This window comes from Eschscholzia californica, unplaced genomic scaffold (assembly GCF_041429995.1).
Source record: "Eschscholzia californica isolate CP2 unplaced genomic scaffold, dmEscCali1.0.p SCAF_5, whole genome shotgun sequence".
Lineage (NCBI taxonomy): Eukaryota > Viridiplantae > Streptophyta > Magnoliopsida > Ranunculales > Papaveraceae > Eschscholzia > Eschscholzia californica.
In genome coordinates this window covers 26,292,267-26,298,382 of record NW_028238472.1, presented here as the reverse complement: position 1 = coordinate 26,298,382, position 6,116 = coordinate 26,292,267, and positions in this window count along the sequence as shown.

Sequence of the window (6,116 nt, the reverse complement as noted above, 5' to 3'; positions counted from 1 at the left end):
CCTTGCTTCCTCTTTTTTGTTCGTCTTTTGAAGGTGCTAGAGGGTTTCTTTTTTCTCGTGGTTGAGATTCCTTCGTGATGATAAGGGTCGGTTTGACCTAGTACTTTAATACAATTTATTTGCGAAGAAATTCTTTTTCATCTTATCTGAGACCTATGCTGTTTGTTGAATGAATGGTCCTTGCCTTAGATGTACTTCACTGCCATTGCAAGGGAAGGCTTCATGGTGGTTATTATTTGTGTGCGCTGTGTACCATGAAGTACTCAATCACTTGCAGTTACGCTGCTATGTTTATCTTGTGTTATTTATCTGTTTTGGCTCGATGTGTGCTTCTTCTCTGGATCAGTTAGTTTTTTTTATTTTCAGTGGCTACTTTAAACTGTCAGTAGTGCAGGTCATACACAAATGGAGCAGGATCGGATAAAAAAACCTTAAGGATTTGTGGAAGCTCATTCCAAGTTTAGGTATCTGTTTGTGTTAATTATATCGCTTTGGTTTCCATAGGTTGCATAAAGCTCTACCATATCGTTGGTTTATCCTTCTGCATCGGGGTTTATCTATTTATGTTGATAACTTTTAATCTATTGATTGGTGCTGTCCATGTGTTTCTCAGCCCCTCAGGAAAACATTACTAATATATATTTTTGGTTTTTTCTAGCGTGCCATTATTTTAGAATCTTGCAATACTTTTCCACTCCGCGCAGCCCCTCAGGAATACGATACCTCCTAATTTAAACCAAGAATTAAAGAGGCCTAAAGCCCGACAAATTTATTACGTTATTAACTTTATTTATAACCTAAATACATGGGATAAATCTTGATGGCAAACTGCTTCCACCGAGACTCGATCCCACGACCTCATGGGCTTAAGAGGGGTGTCCAACCACTGCACCAAAGGCTGGTGGACAATTTCAAGCGGATTATTTAGAGGGTACTTGGTTTTTGTGTAGGTTTTTATCAGGTTCGAATGTTTACCAATAGTTATTCCTTCATTTACTATGGAGTACAGACAGTTCCTTTCTCCTTTTTGGAAGTCTTTGCACTCTGTATCCAGTTCTAACCTGATTTAGGAAGCAGTTCTGTTTCAATTTCCACAGTGATTAGGATTTACCACCTGACGAACTGGTATGGTTCTTCTTTTGAAGGGAGTTTTCTATCCTTGGTACATGGGAGTAAGTTTTTGTTTTTTGGTTATATTCGTTCCGGCAACAACTAGATGCAGTTGGGTTTAATGGTGGTATTTGTATGAGTTTGCTTGTCCTGATTCAGATGATCACTGGTATTGTGTATTTTAGGACTCGGGTTTAGCTGACTAGCTGAGCCCGTTCAATCGTAAGGGGTATTCTACTTGAGTTGCTTTTCTGAAAGCTTAGTTTTCAATGCGTTCATTTTTGCCAACGTATTAAAAATTCCTTTAACTTACTCTTAGGATTTAGTGCCTGTTGCGGAACGGAAGTGCTCTCCTGATAAAAAGTTAAGTGGTTGGATTTCTTCCATATCATTTGTTTGAAACTTTTATTTTCTTTTCAATTGATGTTTTCCGAGGATATGCAACTTGGTCCAACTCTAAGCCTTAGAGTCCAAGGAGACGCGATCTAGTTTCCTCTGAACGTGTTTTTCTGATTTATTATGTTTTTCGGGTAAACAGTACTCTATTAAGTTTTCTGTCAGTTTCTAGATTGCTTCATTTCAAAAATATTTCTCCATATTTGCACTCTTTTTCGTTTTAGATTTGAGGATGATTGCTGTTCAGAGGAAGTGTTAATTTCTTTTCTTAGGAGATATCTTCCAGTCGACTAATCGAGTTCCATTCAAATTTGAATCTTCCCGTTTCGTCGTTTCCAATTACTATTGAGTTGTTTGTGAAGGGTGTTTAGTGTCTATTAACTTGCTTTTTCAATTTTTTCATTGTTATAGAGGTAGAGTTATAGAAGCATGAAAAGTTCATCTTTTTTATTTGCATTTTGAGCATCTAAATGTGGTTTGCTTTTATATTTGATATTGGAGGGTGTTATTAGTTCATTAACATTTACTTTCTAATGGCTTTAGAGATGGTTCTGATGCCGATCTTATAATATCTATATGCACGATAAGATCCATATCCGCATGATCTTGCATAATTGTTATTCTGGTGGTTTAAACTAGCAACCATTCATTGATATGATTTTTCTTCAGGTAAAGCACATTCATATTCATTCTATTGAGCCTTTGCTGTGTGGTCTCCAAGGAAGCTTTCGGGGGAACTGCAAGATCACTTCGTTTATGTATTTGGATATTTCGGTATAGAAACTTCTGACATTAACTAGTTTTTCTGTTACTGTTTCTTGCCTTTGGTTGTTCTTCACAGTTAAGCAGGTAATGTCTCTGGGTTTGTTCGTCGATATAGTTGCTTTGACGTAACTTTAGAAAACCATCTTGGTGAGGGGAAGGTTTATCTTTTTGTTTGATATCTTTATATTGATATAACCGCCAAATTCTGATAATGGCAATGTTTAGGGTATAGTTTGGCATAGCTTTAAGCTATGATCTTAGTCATTGGAAGGTCTATTGATTCGATCTACGAATATCTGCAACAAACTGTGACTTATTGATGCTGGGATTAAGGTTTTAACTTTTAACATTGAGAATCGTTTGAATTTTGGTTGTTTTCTCCAGTTGTCACCTGCTTTTTCTCAACAAGATATCAGTCTGTTGATTTTCTTTTTTGTGGGAGGGTTTTGGGACCAAAAATGAAAATCTTTACGTGGAGTGTAACTTGTGACATAAAAGTTTCACGATGTTATATAGGAAAGTTGGTGTCTTCGGGAGGAAGATTGGGCTCTCTTCTTTTGTCTAAAGGGGGTTTTCTATTTCACGTCGGTTCCACAATGTCCATTCTTTGTCATTTGTCGTTTGTAACTCTGTATGAGGTTGTACCTCTCTTTATTAACAACAAATCTATATAATATGTTTCAGGAGTACCTCATCCCCAAAGACCGGCTTTTCGTGCTTTTCTCATGTACCTGGGGGAAACCGTAGACTATTAAATTTTGTTTTCAGTTTTCAGCGTGCTATATTTAAGAATCTTGCTCTATCTTTTCATTCCCTAACATGTTTTGAACTTCTTTCTCTTTATTAACAACAAATCTATATAATATGTTTCAGGAGTACCTCATCCCCAAAGACCGGCTTTTCGTGCTTTTCTCATGTACGTGGGGGAAACTGTAGACTATTAAATTTTGTTTTCAGTTTTCAGCGTGCTATATTTAAGAATCTTGCTCTATCTTTTCATTCCCTAACATGTATTGAACTCCTTTTTGGTTTCAAGGTTGATTTTCCCTTTTGGGTCCAACTTGATTTGCCTCTAAAAGTTCCGTCCTTTTCAGTCAAATAGGAGTTGTTTATATTGGAAGGGGTTTTTTCTGTCTTTGCTTTTTCAAATTTTATACTTGTTAGAGATGTGTTTCTAAAAGCATGAAAAGTTCATTTCTTTTTTCTCAGGGGGTGTGAGAATCGTACTTATTCCAGGGAGACATTTATTGTTTTGTGAAATGCCTGTCCTCTATTGTCCTTAAGTAGTCTTTGTCCTTGTTTGTGCTTTATGAAGGTGTTAGTTATATGTAAATATAGAAACAATGAATTTACTTAACACTTTTGCAGGAGCCTACAATACTCAAAACTACTCTCGCGTCCTAATGGTGATCTATTTAAGCTAGGTTCTTTTTATTTTTGAAAAGGGGGTTATCTAATTGAACGTTCTTCTTTCAGTTTTTTTTTCTTTTTCCACATCTTCTTGAATTGATTTACGTATTTGTTTGTGTTCTCTTTCCCAGGCATCTATGTGATGGGATCATGGGACGACTAGTCTTATTCTGCCATGATAATGTCAGAGAGGCGATGGGTTAAAAAACCATTCTAGTCCGTTTCTTTTTTACGGTGTTTTCAATAGTTACAAGTACTCATTTGATTCTTATTGGTTTGCTAGGATGATTGGGGTCAACTTTGTCAAATCACCTGTGTGAAGGGTCATTTTTGGAACTTGCTTCTGTGATTTTTGTCCTTGTTAGAGAAACTATAATTAGTGGAAGCAAAATCAATTGATGTTTTCCCGGGATTTGCAACTTGGGCCAACTCCAAGGAGACACGACCTAGTTTGCGCTCGGTCTGGTTACCTTTTCCTCATTTCTAGGGGATTAACAAATGATCTCTTAGTTCATAGGTTATTTATTTGACTATCGAGACATGCAATTTCTTTCTTCTTATTCTAGGGACTGCATTTGAGGTTGCACTCTGTACCTGGTTGCAATCGATTTAGGAAACTAAGGTTTGATTGACCTCTAAAAACTTAACTTTTTTATTAGTTTCACTTTTGTTCTTCTTTTGAACTCCCTCATATTTGCAGCGTTATTAGGCTTTAACCCTTGAAGAACCGGCATGGTTCGTTTGAAGGAAGTGTTTTGTTGCTACAAAAATTATGTTCGTTGCGACGACTACAAGATGCAGTTGGATTTGACAGTGCTATTTGCGTGATTTTACTGGTCCAAATTCAGATGATCGCTCGCATTTGGTATATGAGGGCTTGGATTTAAGCTGACTTGTTCAATCTCGAGGGGTTTTTTACTTTTTGTTCTCCTGAAAGTTTAGTTTACAATTTGTTCATTTTTCCTACCGTATTAAAAATTCCTTCACCCCCTAGGATTTGGCACCGGTTGCGGTATGGAAGCATCTCCTATTAGAAGGTGTAGTGTTCGAATTCTTCCATATATTTTGTCTGGAACTTTTTCTTTATTTTGGTTTTTGTACTATAAGTTCCATTGAATTTCTTGTATTTCCATGAAGACTAATCTTTCTTGATTTCTTTTCTGCTGCATGGAATTAGGTTGACATAGTTTGACGGTTTCTTTTTGAAGGTTTTCTACACCCAATTCGTAGAAGTTTCTTATTTATTGTAGGCGATATCTTTAAGGCATTTGTTTGCAATTGCATTAAGTTATTCGACAAAATGTCAGTGGAAGTTTGCTATCCAGCAAGACGTTCAAGGAAGGAAATGCGAATTCGAATTTAGATGTGGAGGACATCAAGTCTCTTATCTATGGGTGGGCTAAAAACCTAAATTGTATTGGCTCTGCCACTTTTAATGATGTCGTTTTCAGTTGGGAGGCGTGGTTTGGCCAACAAATCCACTAACCTCCCCCCCTGTATAGTTCCTCTTTTCTTTAATTAATTCAAAGTTTCAAAAAAAAAAAAGTTTGCTATCCAGCATTCATCTCGATCTTCCATATTCTAGGACTACGGAATGCGCTGAAAAATCACTTGGTCTTTCTTGGGGGAGTCCTTATTGTAAGTTGTTTGTGTAGCAGATTTGCATTACGGTTGTTGCTGCTGTCGACCTTTTAAAGCTATTAAGATAAACATTTTGAGTTCTAATGGCGATCTGTGCTGGGTTTTCCTTCTCATATAGAAACGATGAATCTACTGATACTTTTTGAGGAACCTGCAGTAGTATTCTCGTGTCGTAGTGGTGTTCTATTTGAGAACTGGGTTCTTTTATTTTCTTTCTAATTGAACTTTACTGTTTCAGTTTCTGTTTATTTCTTCATTAGGTTGTCTACTTGAGTTGATGGACATAATTTATTTTCGTTCTCCTAACCAGGGATCTTCATGATGGGGAGGTAAGTCATATTCTGCCATAGTGTATTGGTTTAATAGGAGGGTTGCGGTCAACATTGTGAAGTTAACTATGTGAAGGGGGGCTTCCGAACGTGCTTCTTTTATTTTTATCCTTGTTTGAGGATTATCATTAACTCATCAAAAATCATTTGATGTTTCCCAGGTACCTGCAACGAGATGCGATCTGGTTTTCTTGTCAGGATGTTGAGGGTGTTATTACCTAATTTCCTACCCAAATATATTCAGAATGTCATATTCAAAAATCTGGTACCTGTCTTCCTCAAGTACCCAAGAGAAAAAGTATCATTTAAGTTTCGTTTATCTTTTAGTTTGTAGCTTGTATAAATTCAGAAAATTTGCTCTATATTCCATTCGCTAACGTGTTGTGGGACCAGTTTTTAGTTGTTGGTATTTTAGGTCAACTGTGGTTTATGGTGAGAAGTTAATTTGTTATGCTATGTTGATCC